The following is a 15998-nucleotide window of genomic DNA, read 5'->3' as shown; positions in this document are numbered from 1 at the left end:
ACTGTAGGTATTCATTTTCGTATACCTAATTTAGGCATAACGAAATAACGGCCTATTGGCATGCGAGCCAAATAACTAAAGCTAAATTAACTTGTAAAAAACAAATAACACATGTATCTTGAACACGTTTATCGATTAAGGCACGCTTGAATACCCTTTGTTTTAATTTGATACAGAATATTATTAAACATAATAAATAAATAAATATATAAACCATAAATGTCTGAGATGCGTCAACGCATTGATTTCGCTTAAAATGCCAAATAAACATCGCATTAAATTTATACAAAATATTTATTTTCGATTTTTGATATATTATTACAAAGGCGTTGCTTGAAGAGAAAGACTAATAATAATATATTTAAAATTAATGTATTTTGTATTAGGAGTTAAAAAGAAAGCATTTTTAAATATCGAAAAATAGCGAGAGTATATTCGAGCGATTGAGAGATATTCCAAATATTTTAATATTTTTTTTGATAGAAGATAAAGCACCACAAGTATTAAAATATAATCTTTTTATGATCCGTTGTTTACTAAAGAATGCATAAAGAAATATGTTATATTTTGGAAAATACCTCTTAATCCTTAATATATGTGTTTTCGCCCCATTGAAAAGCTGAAAAAGTTCACAATATTGTTTCTGACACTATACTTAAGAATTTTGACTTGATTTCAACATTATTAACATTTTAATTGGACATGGAGAATAAAATTTGCAGAAAAAAGTTGTTTTCTGAACGATTGTCAAAATAAAAATTTTTCATCAACGTCAAAAATATTTTCTTTTTCTTTAAGTATTTAAGGCGCTGCATTTAAGGCGCTGCATTTAGTATATTTGTAACAGACATTTCGCATCCTTTGGCATTTATAAGATATATCATTCTATCTACAAATAACCCAAATCAATTTGTGCTTGTCAAAACTCATTATCGAGGCATTGGCTCAAACGGAGTCACAAAATTGGATGCTAAAAATTAACTCGTATGCCCGGAAGCAGTTTCGAATCCCAGAAACCAACAGAGGCACCTCCATCAATATCCTCTAGCAAGTGTTTAGCCGATAATGACAAGAACAACAAAAGGCACAACAATAAACTGAGGTAAGGCTGTCTCGTGTTGTCAATCAATTCATTAATCACCGCAAAAGAAGGGGGCACAGTCGGGGCAGAGTTCGTAAGAGAGAGAGCGAGAGAGCGAAAGCGAGAGGATACGAGACAGAGCACGGACGTTGCTCGGTTTTATCTGCGTTCTGCTTCATTTGTGCTAAAACGTGTTTATGTCAAATTTATGTAATTAATCAAATTAAAAAGAGACAGCAGCAGCGCGTGTGCGAGCGAGACATACTAAAACGCTGAAAATATGCAGAAAAAGTGCGGCTAATTTTCCATTATTCATTGCGGCCGCTGCTTCCGGCTCGCTGCTGCTGCTGCTGCCCCGTCAGATCATCGCAGCAATTGACTTGTTTGTTATTTTTTACTTGTTAAGGGAAAATCCCTGACAAACTGTCAAATGCCCTGGCGTGAAAATTGTCGGCTTGACAATTAAATTGAATGTCGAAAAATATGTGTTTCAGAGGAACACATGTATTGTTTATATGTAAGAAGAAACGAACTCTAACAAATACTCTCTCTCTCTCTCTCTCTCTCTCTCTCTCTCTCTCTCTCTCTCTCTCTCTCTCTCTCTCTCTTCTATCTCCCATCTGGCATAAGAACGAAGAATTTCATTCGTAAAACTCTTTTTATGGCCCTCCACAGAAATGTCGCCGAGCATTTTTATTGGGGGCCGCCGGCCATTAAATTATGAGCCGAGTTGTAAACCGTAAATTTCGGATAGCTTGTTGTTACCAGGAGGATGAATAAGCAGGTTGTTAAGATACAAGATAGTCGGCGAACATAAAACTTAATTAGCCAGCAAAACATATTCTTCGATTTGCGTGAATTGGGACAATATATTTTGGGAACAGTGTGCCGTATTGCAGTGTTGTAAAACGCTCGAGTATGAAATGTTATTTAGAGTGCCATAAAGATGAGATGATGAGAGCTACTAAGTTAATTTTAAAATATGTGTTTTTAATATTAATGGTATACAATTAGTGAAAAGTAGATATGTTGGTTAACACGTTTTTAGTTTGATTTTAGTTAATTATTTATTTTTATATATTTTTATTGTTGTCTGTTATTAGCAAAGAGTTCCGCCCATTGGAAGTTTAAAAAAAAAGTCTTTTACAATTAATTACAAAAGGTTAGCTGGATAAGTAAGGCTATAAAATGAAACATACTTGATTTGTATTAACTATTCTAGAAACGATATGTTAAATTTGGTGACTCTAGTTCTTCAAAACCAAAGAAAACTGCTTAAAACGGCATTTCGATATCGATTTTTATCGACTGCTTGAAGATGGATCCAGTTATCGATTATCGGAAACAAGGAGGACCTACGATCAAAATTTCAAGTCTCTAGCTCTTATAGGCTCTGAGATCGACGCGTTCATGTATATATATATATATATATATATATAAAATAAACTACGTACAAGATTCGTCTAAGGTTTTCTGAGAAAGTAAAAGCTCAGTCATTTTTTCAGGACAAATTGTCGCACATAAGCTGTACGCATACGTAAATATAATAGGTACACACTTGTGCCTATTTTATGAGATGGGTTTATTTTCAAGACAAATCATGTTTTACACATGACTTGGCCAACAGTTCGCAGCATCAGGCAATGACAGCAATTTATTGATTTTTATGAGTAGCCCAAGTTAAGACGCCTCGAAGTATGCAATTAATTGTGCGTAACCTGCAGATAGACGGCTATTCCTTGGATCTAGAATTACCAAACATCACCTGAGCTAAGCGGCCGAATAGCTGCGACAATATAGTCTGTGCTGGATATGGATCTGGCCGTTAAATTAATTTCGATTTGGAGATCTTCAATGCAAGCAGCTCGTAACGAGCTGAGACCAAAAATAGCACAAAAGTTGTCATGGCAATGCATAAGATACTCTCGGCGACAAGTCGAGTGTAATACGATATAATATAATAATATAATACTCGCTTGGCTCCAAGTTCCCGACTGGACTTGTTGGTTAGGTTGGGCCTGTTGTCTACTGTGCTGGACTTTGATTCATAGCTGAATTCCATGACCAAAACAAATTTAATTAAAAATGTATAACGCGCAGTAGCAAATATACAAGAAATAATTGAGTGAAATGTGCAAAAGACCATTGCTGGACTACGAGATACCCAGCAATAGGTCTTAAATATTCTATTTTATGAATGAAAATTAAGTGGGATGAAAGTATTTTGAAAGTAGAAGTGGCCAAACTTTTTAGTTTTTAGTCGAGACTATAAATCCGATTACTGATTTCGTATATTCGAAATCCGAAAGTATCTAAAATATATTTGAACTCAATTTGATAATATGTAAAGCCAAAATAAATGTTTGTTACCTTTCTCAGTTTACCTGTCGTACAGCATATACCCTGCACAAGTGTGTATGTGTACTACAGGGTATACACAATGGATTTCATATTAATTTGCATACACTATGCAAAGAGCCTAGCAAAAAGCGAAAACAAATAGAGTAGAGCCCTAAAATATTTGCTGCCACGTATTACCATATGCCAAAAGCAACAACAACAACAACTACAACTACAACAACAGATGAGAAGAAGAAGCAGAAGAGGCCGTCATCATTAGAGGCAGGCATTGGGAGTGCACAAGTTATTGTTATATTGCGATACGATTTTGGATGGTCTGGCCATTTTGGGCAGACCTCTTGAGAGTCGGGCAATTCGCCCGCACGAGCCGTATGGGGCTCCATAAAATAATCGACACTTATGCAGGGGCCGTGTGGATCGCATTGCATTTGAATTGGGTCCGAGTAGCGCGAACGCTTGTTTTTGGATTGTATAAAATATGCAACAATTGGAATGGAATTTTCAGCCCCATTTGCAGTTCAGCTGATTTGCATTGGCGCGTTGTAAACAATATATCTCAGACACAAGATTTCACTCAAATATTTTGGTACAATATGAAATGCACAGACCCCGCCTCGCGCTCCTACATCCGCCATGCGACACACTAATTAACTGCTAAAGATTTTGGCATGATTTATGCGTTGGCCTGTCAATAAAGTCCACCATCCATCATGTTATATATAGACGCCATATTCTTTGGGGAAAATCTTTGAATTTTAGAAATTGTCATTCAATGGAGCACACATTTTGAATACGCTTGCAGTGAATACTATAAAATAGTCATTCGTTTTGCAACGCTCAACAGAGATGAATGGCGAAAAGTATATTTTGTGTACTCTTAATGAGAATTGAGAGTAGATTGGATCTCTAGTTTCTTAGATTCCAATTTATCTCTATTTAATCTGGAATATATCTGACAGTACTTTCTACTGCAGACAGTAATTAGGCAGGAGTTGGCCTATACACTCTACTTATATATATTTGTCATTAACTCAATTCATTCAAAGTGTCTGGAATATCTTTCTTGAGTTCCATTATACTTTTATCTTAATACTATATCAATCAGCATACATTGAGACAATCCGTTGAACATTGAGATATGGTTCACATTATTAATAGAAAATATTCAGTTAGGAAGTATCGGTAATATTCCATAATAATACACCTCACATTTGCCAAATATTTTTTAAGGGTATTTAATTATCTGCAGGCCAACCAAAGTTAACTCATTTTCCTCATTCTTTATTTTCGTCATAATTACTCACAGCGCGTATTACACAACTTTGCGTCAAATTCGTAATAGCATGAGTTATTTCACACACACAGACACACACACACACACGCACTCATATATCTAGCTCTCAGTATATATCTCTATCTGAGTTCTCTTTATTTATTTGGCTTTTATGTAAATTCACTTTGAATTGCTTTAGAAATTTGGCTAACCATAAATAATACTGCGTAAATTTGACATTTAGCACTTGAAAGCGCCTTTTTTTATGGAGGGCCTTAACAAGTTGTTTATGTGCCCAGATGGGTGAAAGAAAAAAAAAACGGGGAACAAATGGATTTTTAATGCCGGCACTCGAGGAAAAACTGATGTCAGAACCAATCTGTACAGGTTGTTTGGTAAGTATTTATGGGCTAATACAATCAAACAGAAAAACAAATATGCAAACAAAAATACTATCGAGAGATAAGTAAAGTGGAAAATAAATGTTTCCTTAAGTGTAACTTTCTGTTGCTAAGTAAAAGCTGCAGGCTTTCAGCTGATCTTAAGTAAAAGATTTCAATTCCCAAAGGATAAAAAGGACGGTTACGGCAAAAAGTATCCTTACTATAAAATTTCGATATAATTAAACTAATGTCGAATATCAAATATATTAAAGCTCTTGGAGTTTATATTGAAAAGAGCAAATTTAAAATTATAAGCAAATGTTGGAAGTATTTCCAAGATTTTTATGATTTATAACTTTATCAAAACTCAAACATACTGAAGCTCTTGGAGTTTGTATTGGAAAGTCCGAACTTAGCCTTTTATCATTAACCTCGATATGTAAACTTTTACATACATCCTGTGCTTAAGGCCTTAAAATAACGATACCAAGATATCATGAGAAGAAATAAATATAAATAATTATCAAAAATAGAACAATGTAAAATGTAAATATGCTTGTCAGGATATTGTTATATATATGCTTGTTAGGATAATAGCCTATCAAAAAGCTGCAAACCAAATTTTATCTCATTTCTTTTCCAGCTCCGATGTCCTGCAACGCCCAAATTTGTAACGCTGCCAAACAAAGCTTGGCACAAAAAAAACTCAACACCTTTCCGTTCGCTGTTTTTTATTTTTGTTGAGAGTTTTTTTTTTCACACAGCAGTACAAAAAAAACCGGCTCAGTTCCAACAGCTGCAAGCAACACACAACAACAAAATCACAACAAAAATTTCTGCTTATGCCAAAAAAAAAAGGCACGAATAAAAAAATCATCTAATAATTTCTAAAGATGCTGCTGCTGCTGCTGCCGGGCTCTCATTGTCTGCGATTTGAGCTTTTTTTATATATTTTTTTTTGGTCATAGCATTATTTTGACTGTCAGATTTGAATACGCAGCGGCGCAGAGCAGTTGTCGCAGCAGCAGTCGCAGCAGACATAAATCTTGTTTTGATTTATTTATTTGTGAATTTTTAACAGCCGAAATCGACGCAGCGCAGCGAAAAGGAGCTGCTTCAAGTTCAATTCAAAGCTTTTGGCGCATAGTTTTCAATTAAATGCGCGCGTCGCTCTTACAATAAAAGTGGAGAAGAAGAAGAAGGAAACGAAAACAAGAGAGCAGCGGTCAATCAGCAGCAGCGGCAGCAGCAGCAGCAGCGCTGTTGGCAGCAGCAACCAAAGACAAGAGCGGCTCAAATTTCGGCAAAGACAAGCAAAGGGCGCCCTATGGTTCGGTTCGGCTTCTGCTCACTCTCCCTCTCTCTTTCTAACCTATCTCTTTCTGTCACTCTGTCGGCGCTGCTGTTAGAAGCGGCGACTAAGCAGTGAGCGCTTTGCTTTTTTCGGTTAGCTTGTCGTTTTTTCGTTGATGACCTTGAAAAAGCTGTATCTAAAAATCGAGTGCAATCAACTTTATAAACACTCATACACACAAACGACAACGCTGAGAGCCACTGCCGCACACATGCTCATTAATATTTCCCCTACATTTCTCACACGCACACACACACGCACAGCAGTGCCCAGAACGTTAGGTAAAGTCTTGAAGCCCCAACATGCCGCCATCTCTCTCCCACTCTCCCGTTCTTTGCGCTCTTGATATGCCACTGTAGTTGTGTGTGTGTGTGTGTTATTGTTGTTGTGCTAAACCGCATATAATAATTATTCTAGATTCTGTGTGCTCTTGTTGTTGTTTGTGTTAGTTGTGTTTTGCTTCTCTAAAAGGTGGTCGCTCTGACGTTTTGGTCTGGTCAGTTGCCGATTTTCGGGGTTTATCTTTTGCTTCAGTTTTGCGCTTGTATGTGGTAATAATAGAGTTTAGCGGCGTTTAACTGAGCAACAAAAATACAAAAAAAAAAAAAAAATTGCGCTCAAAGTTGTTTGGGGCCAGCGCTCGGGCAACAGGTAGCCAAAAGCAGTTCAACATCTGAGACAAACTTTTGTTTGCGCAGAAAAACCAAAATGGTCGCTCACCGTTTGAACTTAGATCAAAAAACCTTGCGACCCGGCGACCAGATCCGCGTGCTACTCTCGTATGCAATTTAACTGTCAACTGAGCTTTCGAGTAGCCATTAATATGAAGCTTGTAAATTGAGTAAATCTTCATTAGAAACATTAGAGACCGACTAGAGGAAAGCTTATGAAGTGTGTGTAATTAAGCAGGACCGAGTAGTTTCCTGCTTTGCAGCTTAATCGGAAGTTGGTCTAGAAGCTTTTTCTTTTCCTTTTGCTTGTCTCTTCCGATTAAAATAGTTTATTGTTGCTTTTTGTGTTAACTTCGGTGCTTACAGTCCGATCATTATGAAATTTTGAGAGCATTATTATGACATCCAATTGTGTGTAAATATTGAATACTATATTTGCTACTCAAATTTGTATAAATATTGGGGCAATTGGGGTAGGTATCCCAAAAGTAAATGTTAAAGAAGAGCCTACATGCCATTTTAAATGTGATTAAGGGTAGAAATATAAGTATGTGTACATATAACCCAAACGGATTGACTATTATTTTCAGATATGCTCCTATGTTTAGTTAGACCAGGTGGAATGTATTTGAGTACATTCTCTGATAAAACAATGCCAAGTTATGTTCGGACTCTTATATTCCAGATATATTGTTGTCACATCTATGAGTTAGTCATACGTATTTATTGCACATCAAAGATAAACTCCGAAACACTCAAGCGCTAAACTCTTTACATCATCTTTCATTTAAGCCTTCTCCATAAGCGTTTAGCACAGTTCAAAGGCCTGCAAATGTTTTGCCTGATTATTTATACGGCATTAAATCGGCATCGACATCGACATCGACATCGGCATTCCTTCGATTTGATGCCTGCATTAGCTCACACAGTTTCAAACCGAGTGCGTGCCATAAACATTTTTTTACGCCAGCTAACGAACCTATGACATCAACATTATTTCAGCCAAAAAGCCAAACAAATTTTAAGATATATGTATATAAACGAAATAAATTTATTTAAACGCCCTCTACCCTATAAATGTATAGAGAGGCGTATTTAAATATATATATACAATATATGCGCGACGTTCTCAGAGTCTCAAAGATCTCGAATTGGAAAATTATATTGCTCGAAAGTTTAGAATATATTTCACAGCAGCTTCATAATTAAATAAGAATTACTTTTTAATAATTATTATAATTATAAAAATATAATACAAGCACAATATTCAAATTGAATTGAAATTGAAAAAAACTAATTAAGAAACAAAATGTTTTATTGCACATACTTAGATTGAGATAAGTTTATCTCTTGCTTTGTTCACACTCATAAATTAAATGTTCATAGAGCGATTCGCAGGGCGGTGGGCAGATATATTTGGCTAAGAGCAAGTTTAAGCCCTGTTCAGAGCGCGGCTTGTTGGCCATTTGAACGACGTTGATTATTTAATTCAACAGAAAAGAGATGAGCTAATCTTTTGTTTTTGTTGTTGTTGTTGTTGCCGTTGCCCGAGTGTGACTCTGGCCAACTTTGACTTCAGATTTTTAATTAAGATAATTGTAGTAAGCCACAAAAATTCAAACGTCAGTCAGTAAAAGGCCAGCGCTAAGTACAGCTGATACAAAAACAAACAAGAAAGAGATCTAATCAAGAGCGCATGACTATTAGTTACCCTGTAGACAGGTCTCAAATGGTCTAAAACGCGCGTGATTTTGCTCAAGTCTATGAAATTGAGTATCTTGATATACCTATGTTAATTATTCGATCATTCACTATAACGTTATGATGATATATGAATACATAGCAAAGACAAGTTAGGGAAATTCTTTAATGTTCCTTAAGATTTTTCTGATCAACACACACAGCAAGGCGGTTGAAAAGCCGGATCATGCCCTTGCCATCGCCTTTGGTAACAATTACAGGGTATTTAACGAAAAACTGAATCATTGAATTGATGAACTTTTCCTCAACATGAGTTGAAACATTTGTCTCGCATTTGCGGTACGTCCAAAATGTCAGTATTTAAAAAACGCAAAGTAAAACAAATTTAGGATAAACACAAACGTCAATTAGTTAATATGCTTTCAAAGGCACATCATACAAATATACATATGTATATGTATATATGTACTATATAGGAGAGCACATGACACTCAAATCGGGGCGTACAGTACGGCTCAAAAATGCGGTAAGCGCTTGCAATTTGATTTTTTAGCTAAAATAAAAAAATGAGTATCAAATCAAATTCGCTTGAAGAAGCTCACACACACACACACACATATGTAGAATGTATATATATATATATATATATATATATATGTATATATATATATATATTTGTTTTATGTATGGCATACATAATATAAAAAGAAATCGCACCCAAAAAACCAAATTGGCATAAACTACGCCGAAAATAAATTGAAATCTAAAAATGAATTTCAAATGCGGCAAACCCCAAAAACGCAAAGCAAAACAAAACAAACAACGACTCGGACTGTGTGTGTGTGCTTGTGTGTGTGTGTGTGTGTTGTTATACTAAAGGAAATAGTGTAGCAAAGCCGACAAATGACAATCGCACTTCTTGACATTTGTTGATACGAAGATGTGCGGAGTGAAATGTAAGCAAAACAAAATGCAACAAATTGTATTAAGATTAAAATAGAAAACAGAAGTGTTAAAGAGAGAAGAACCCGCTTTTGGAATTAACTGCTGGTTGTAAATTTTAACCCATGCTTATAAAACTGTTTGCGTTTTGTATAAACATATCATCTTTGAGCTTATGTGTTATCAGTACTATAATAATATGCTGAGTAAGAACTACGTTATTAAATAAATTTAACTATAAAACAACATTTGCTCAACGCTGTTAAATGTTTCGAAATTAACATTTTCTAACGTATACTATTTGCAGAGCTCTGTAAACGTGCTGCATTATTATGCTAATTATTATTCAAAATAAATTGCTAAATAATTTTTCGTATAATAAAGATTATTTTTTTCGTACTGCTGTTAAATGTTGCGAACTTAACAGTTTCTTACTGCTGTTAACATTTCCAATTAATATTTCCCCACTTCTGTTAAAAGTTGCGAACTTATCATGTTCTCACCACTGTTAAATGCTTCAAACTTAACATTTTCTCGCTGCTGTTAAATGCTTCGATCTTAACACCTTCTCACTAAACAAATATTTTACTCTCTAAATGCACTTTATTTAAATTTAAATTATGCCTTAGTTTAATTCTTGATTCTTGTTGCATAATAAAATCAAATGGAATAATTAAATAAATAATACATTTATTATGTCAATCTGTATCTAAAAAGATTTGTTACTCTTAGAAATACCATTAAATTTATCAAATCTATAATCGAGAGATTCCTCCGTTAAGTAAGTTGGTCAGTTATATTCATACAAAACATAATTAAAATAATTATCGAAGCTATAACCAATTTTTGTTCAGAAATATTTTGTTTTTCCACAGACTAACCTCTCCGCGTGCCAATCGATCATTACAGAGCCCTCTTTATTAAATGTTACCATTTTAGTCCACATATCGGTATCCACTGAGCTTAACACATCAACAATTTGAGACGTTCCAAAAATTATTTAACTACTATTTAAATAGCCGGCTACAGGCCGCGGGCAAAGAGGCCTTCAATACGTTTGCGAAGAACTTCAAAAAGAAATTAAAATTATAGCAAAGCTCGTGGAGCATACAAAAAGACAAAAAATACAACAACAAAAAAACAGGCAACCAAAAACCTGTTTTAGCTGGAAAACAACAACAATAACAAGAAGAAGTAGAAGATGAAGAAAAATTGGTATGATATTGTACGTAAGCAGTAATTGAAGTTAACGTAATTATAAACGTGGCCAGCAACAAGAACAACGTGGTAAAAAAAAACATAAGTAGAGTCGAATGTCAAATACACTTGCCAGAAATATGACTGACAAATGAGCTAATACTAAAGCATACAAAATATCAAATGCATTTCTGTTTCTGTTTTTTTATAAATATATATATATATTTTTAGATGTACTTAAACACAAGGAACTATACTTAACATAATTAAAGCATAATATATGTATATATATATAAAGTTCCTTATTTTTTCATACAAATTTTTCCTATTGGAGTTATATGATATAATTTTCCAACCCTACCGGAGGCAATTAGACAGATCTATGCCAAATATTTTTGATTACATTTAAATTGACATTTCGATCGAGAATATATATAGTTTGTGGCCTTGGATTTGCCTGATATGGAGCTATGCATACGCTGTGACAAAATTATTAAGCTCTCGAAATAAGCGAACTGCCAATTTCAGCGAGGAGAATGTAACTGGTACTGGGAACTGGAACCGAGACTCCGACTTGCCACAGACTCTGACGCACAGCGAGGGGCTATGCTTAATTTCCCAATTAACATGGAAAAATAAATTTTTTTTTAGACGGCACAAAAATTCATTTGCGCTTCACATCAAATTGTGCAATACTCCATGGGGCGGGGGAATTGCAAGCTCTTTTTCTACAAATATAAGACGAAAAACGTGAGCTCAACGTTTTTCCTCAACGAAAAAAAAAACAAAAACAATTTTGAAATAAAACGCCATTCAAGGTTTTGAGGACATTGACGCAAAGGTCACAGAGACGCTCAGGCGACAACAAGTTTTTAATGGCGCATGCAATGCATATACAGATACAGATACAGATACATATAGTTATTATTTTTAAGCGTATGCATATAAACAAATGGGTGTGCAGCTAAACGAAAGTTTTCAGAGTTGCAAAAGTAGATCCAAAAGTCGGGCATAGACTAAGGGATTTCGGAGTAGGAATAGTTTCGGAGTTAAATATATTTTTGGAGAATAAAAGAGATAGAAAGTTCTCAAAAATGATCTAGCAATCTTTTCCATTGCGAATTTTGTTGCACTTGAATCTCAATCAAAGATTTAAATAGTCAGAAGTCATGTCATGTAATCTCTTCCGTAATAAATTTATTTTTACTCGAGTCTAACTCAAAGGCTTTATTATTCGACAATCATGTCTTGCTATGTATCCCGTTGTAAAGCTTTTTTATATTGATATTTCCCTATACAAATAAGTTGTACAATAGGAATATCAAAGGACTTATATATTTGCAAGTCATGTTGATAATTACCTACATACAATAATAATCCAATAAGCATATGGAAAGACTTAAATACTGGACGGGTATGTAGATATTTCCCTACACAAATAAGTTATCCAATAAGAATGTGTACTATATGATCCCATTTGCTGTTTATATAATTATTAATGTTTGCTTTTTCTGACTTATTCCAGACATTTTTAATACAAATCTATATTGCTTTTGTATTAAATTAACATAAGTTTCGGGCTAATGAAATTTCGGAATTGTCCGTTTAATGTTGTTTGTCAATAAATCAGTAAAACAAACACAAAAAATGATTTGAGCATATTCAAAGTAATTTGCCATTCAAACTATATTACAATTTGCTGAATTATTGCGAAAATGTATTTTTTCATCAATTTTAAGACAAGCTTCTGGAACAAATAGTTTAAGAAGTCAAGCGAGTGTTTAAATTGAAAACAATTTCGTTAGCTTTTGTGGTTTTTCCTTATACATTTTTTATATACATTTGCTTTTTATTGATAGATTTTACTTCATTATAACTGTGTTTTTAAATCTATACATCTATATATAATTCATTTAAAATCGTTTTAATTACGAATTTTATATAAACTCCGTATAGAGAAATCCAGTTTTCGGTAATTAAATTTGACTTTTAAATTATTTCCAGTCAATTTCGGAGTAAACGTTTCGTTTACTATTGTTATTATTATTAAATATATTATTATATCTATATGAATTATCAATGTCTCATTTATATACTTAATTTTTATTTTGTTATTTTACTTTGCCATTGTGACGTAGACTCAAAACATTTCATTAACACGCACAGTCCGAACTATATGCAACCTCTCTCTTTCTCCCACTCACGCTCTTGCTCTCTTTCTCTCTCTCTCTCTCTTTGTGCGATTGTCTTATCAGCCGCAGCGTTTTTCTCGCTCTCTGGCTCTCGCGCTCGATCTCTTTGGCTTTTGCAGTTTCAAAACAAAGTCCATTTGTTATTGTTGGTCAATTTTTTCAGCGTACAGTAGAGACAACATTTAAAATGCTATTATCTAATCGCTGCTGCGCCCCAGAGCGTGTGCGTGTGTGTGAGAGAGAGAGAGGGAGAGGGAGACAGAGAGAGAGTGTGCGCGCACTTGCCTTGGCGATAAGCCTAAGCGCAGTGTTTAGTTATTTTTATTAAATTATGAGCAGCGGCAATTAAGTTGAGGGACCCGAAACAAATATACATTTAATATAAACTCACGAGCAAAACTATTTATAAAGAAATTTTTTGTGTGGCTCAAAACTGGTTTAACCTGTTCGCAAATGCTGTGGGCCAAAACGAAAAAATCAAAAACCATCTAACAATAAACTAATTAAATCAAATCAAAATACGTCGCAAAAGTGCGCACAGAGAGAGACAGAAAGAGAGAGAGAAACAGAGAGCGAGCGAACTGCATATAAAAATAACCCAAGAAATATTCATTGAAAATTATAAATAAAATGTTTAAAAATGTTCAAACATATATATACATTTAAATATCATATGCAAAAAGTGCGAGATAACAAAACAAATTGACCGACAGGCTCGTGTGATACGGTCTAAATGTATCTGTATCTGCAAGATACGCTGTATCTATAGAACCCACATACTCGCGCTTCACATGTCAAGACGCGCGGTTGAGAATTTTATGTCTAAATAAAACACAAAAAAAACCTCAATATGTCAGTTTGTCAATTCAGTTAGTTTAGTTTCCAACTCTACGTTTTGTTTGTCTTTAAGATCAGCTAAGGCAGTCTTTAGACCCGTGTTTGCCACTGCATTAACTGGGGAATTTCGACTGAACAGAAACGTAACTCAGACAGCGTTGATTCTATTTGATTATGCAATCGCAATAGAGGTGTTATACACTAAAAGAAAATATGAGTAAAGTAAAATCAAGTAAATCCCATGGTGAATATTTACGTAAACTTTTGAAAAGCCAACAGCCCCAACATCCAGTGTTGTAAAGCGAGAGTATATTACTATATATAACTGTTTTATTATAAAGTCAAGTTGGGCACTCTCAAAAAAGAAGAACATGAGCTCAATTAGAACAAATAAGATTGTACAGAAATGTCAAAAAGTGCAAGTCGAACTGCCTTTAACTAGCTTTTTATTAAAAAAGTATAAGTTTTAATTGAGTGACTGTTAAAAATATAGTTTTCATATATAAGCTCGACGGATCTTATTTAATTTCAACATGTTTTTATTTTAATAATTCTTGTAAGGTTTTCCTCAATTCAAGAAATTCCAGCAAATTTATATTCAAAAATATATTAAAACATAATTTTCAAACAATTAATGTATTCATCGATATTTATTGCATTTCATATATATTTGAATTTGATTCACTTTTGGCTATACTCAATCTTATGCACAGCAATTGCTTATGACTGGAAAATTGATAAGCGCCCTGCGAATGTCTGATAAATAGCCTGAGGTAGCTGAGGCAAATGCAATTAACATTCGGAAATCGAAAAAAATACAATGCATATGACCAAAAGTCGATGACACATAGCAGACCAAAAGTCTGCGCTTTACTGGGATTTTAATTGTTTGAAAATAACGTTCAAATAAATTTTTTAATTTCAATTTTCAGCATTTTCTGTAATTTTACTTACTGAACTTTACCTTCTTCTTCCAATTCATAAAATTTGTGTTTATTAAAAGGTTTTTTTTTTCTGTTGTTTCTTTGGCGTTTCAAAGGTGTATAAAGAATCTTGCCTATAAGAAATATTTCTCTTAAATCAACCTCAAAAAGTTTAGCAGATCTAGAACCTTTCTAAGAATTGTTCACAAAAGTCTTGAATACCGAAATATATTGAAAATTTTCCCATAAGTTTCGGTAGGTAAAGAACAGAATTGAAAGTTGTTTACGCATTATTCTTAAAAATAAGTATTACAACTAGTTATAATATTTATCTATATACCTTTTTTACTCAAAGCTTTTGACGCCAAAAGCTCATTTAATCAATATTTAAATGCGTTGTAATCCAAGTTTTAACTGAGTTTGTTTATCTGCATTTTTGGTATCTTTTATATAAATCATATTTTCATATTTTCATTTATTTATAATTATCTAATTAATTTGTTGCACTTATTTCCGGCACTAGGCAACACTGGCCTAACAATAAATATGGTTGATTGTAAATTTATGGTGTTGTTGTTGTTGTATACAATTTGCAAAGTGAAACCGTTGCGTGTATAAATATATGTGTATATATATTTATGTGTAGCAATAAATTTGCTTTCTATTGATTTAATTTCATTTTTTTCAAGATTTTTCAAGGCAAACTTGATATATTTTTGTTTTTTTTTTTTCTTAATATTTTTTTATGTCTTTTGTTGTATGTTAAACTTGTGAGAATAAATATGTATATATAGTATTTATGGATTTCTTCGAGAAATTATATAGTACTTGTCGTAGAATTCAGAACTATAGAGCAAAGAGTGTGGGGGGAAATAAACAAAGAGTTGAGAGACTATTAGTAAAAGAAGAACTTAAACTTTACATAGTTAAACGGCGAGTAGGGTGAGGGGGGCTACAACATTTAACAAGGCGCGAGTGCGAAACGAAATGGAAACGAAACAAAATATAAATAAAGATACGCGCAGGCGGCAACGGCAACAGCAACGACAGCGACGTACGAAGACGACCACAAAGCGAGTGACG

The 15998-nt window shown here is 33.9% G+C and overlaps 1 protein-coding gene across 5 annotated transcripts in view; it reads right to left on the bottom strand.

Moving 5' to 3' along the window:
* tai (taiman) overlaps positions 1–15998 on the bottom strand; it is a 123316-nt gene that overhangs the window by 87643 nt on the left and 19675 nt on the right. Inside the window, exon 1 of one of the 5 annotated variants that reach the window (XM_064697307.1) lies at positions 15256–15409. The exons of the other annotated variants lie outside the window; for them this stretch is intronic. The gene's annotated coding sequence lies outside the window, so the exon portion shown is untranslated. Of the gene's footprint in view, positions 1–15255; positions 15410–15998 lie in introns of those variants that run through there. 5 annotated transcript variants of the gene reach the window in all.

This window comes from Drosophila montana, unplaced genomic scaffold (genome assembly GCF_035044405.1).
Source record: "Drosophila montana isolate Dmon_TW-CO22-7 unplaced genomic scaffold, ASM3504440v1 contig_402_1, whole genome shotgun sequence".
Taxonomy (NCBI): domain Eukaryota; kingdom Metazoa; phylum Arthropoda; class Insecta; order Diptera; family Drosophilidae; genus Drosophila; species Drosophila montana.
This window is presented reverse-complemented; position numbering and strand designations above follow the sequence as displayed.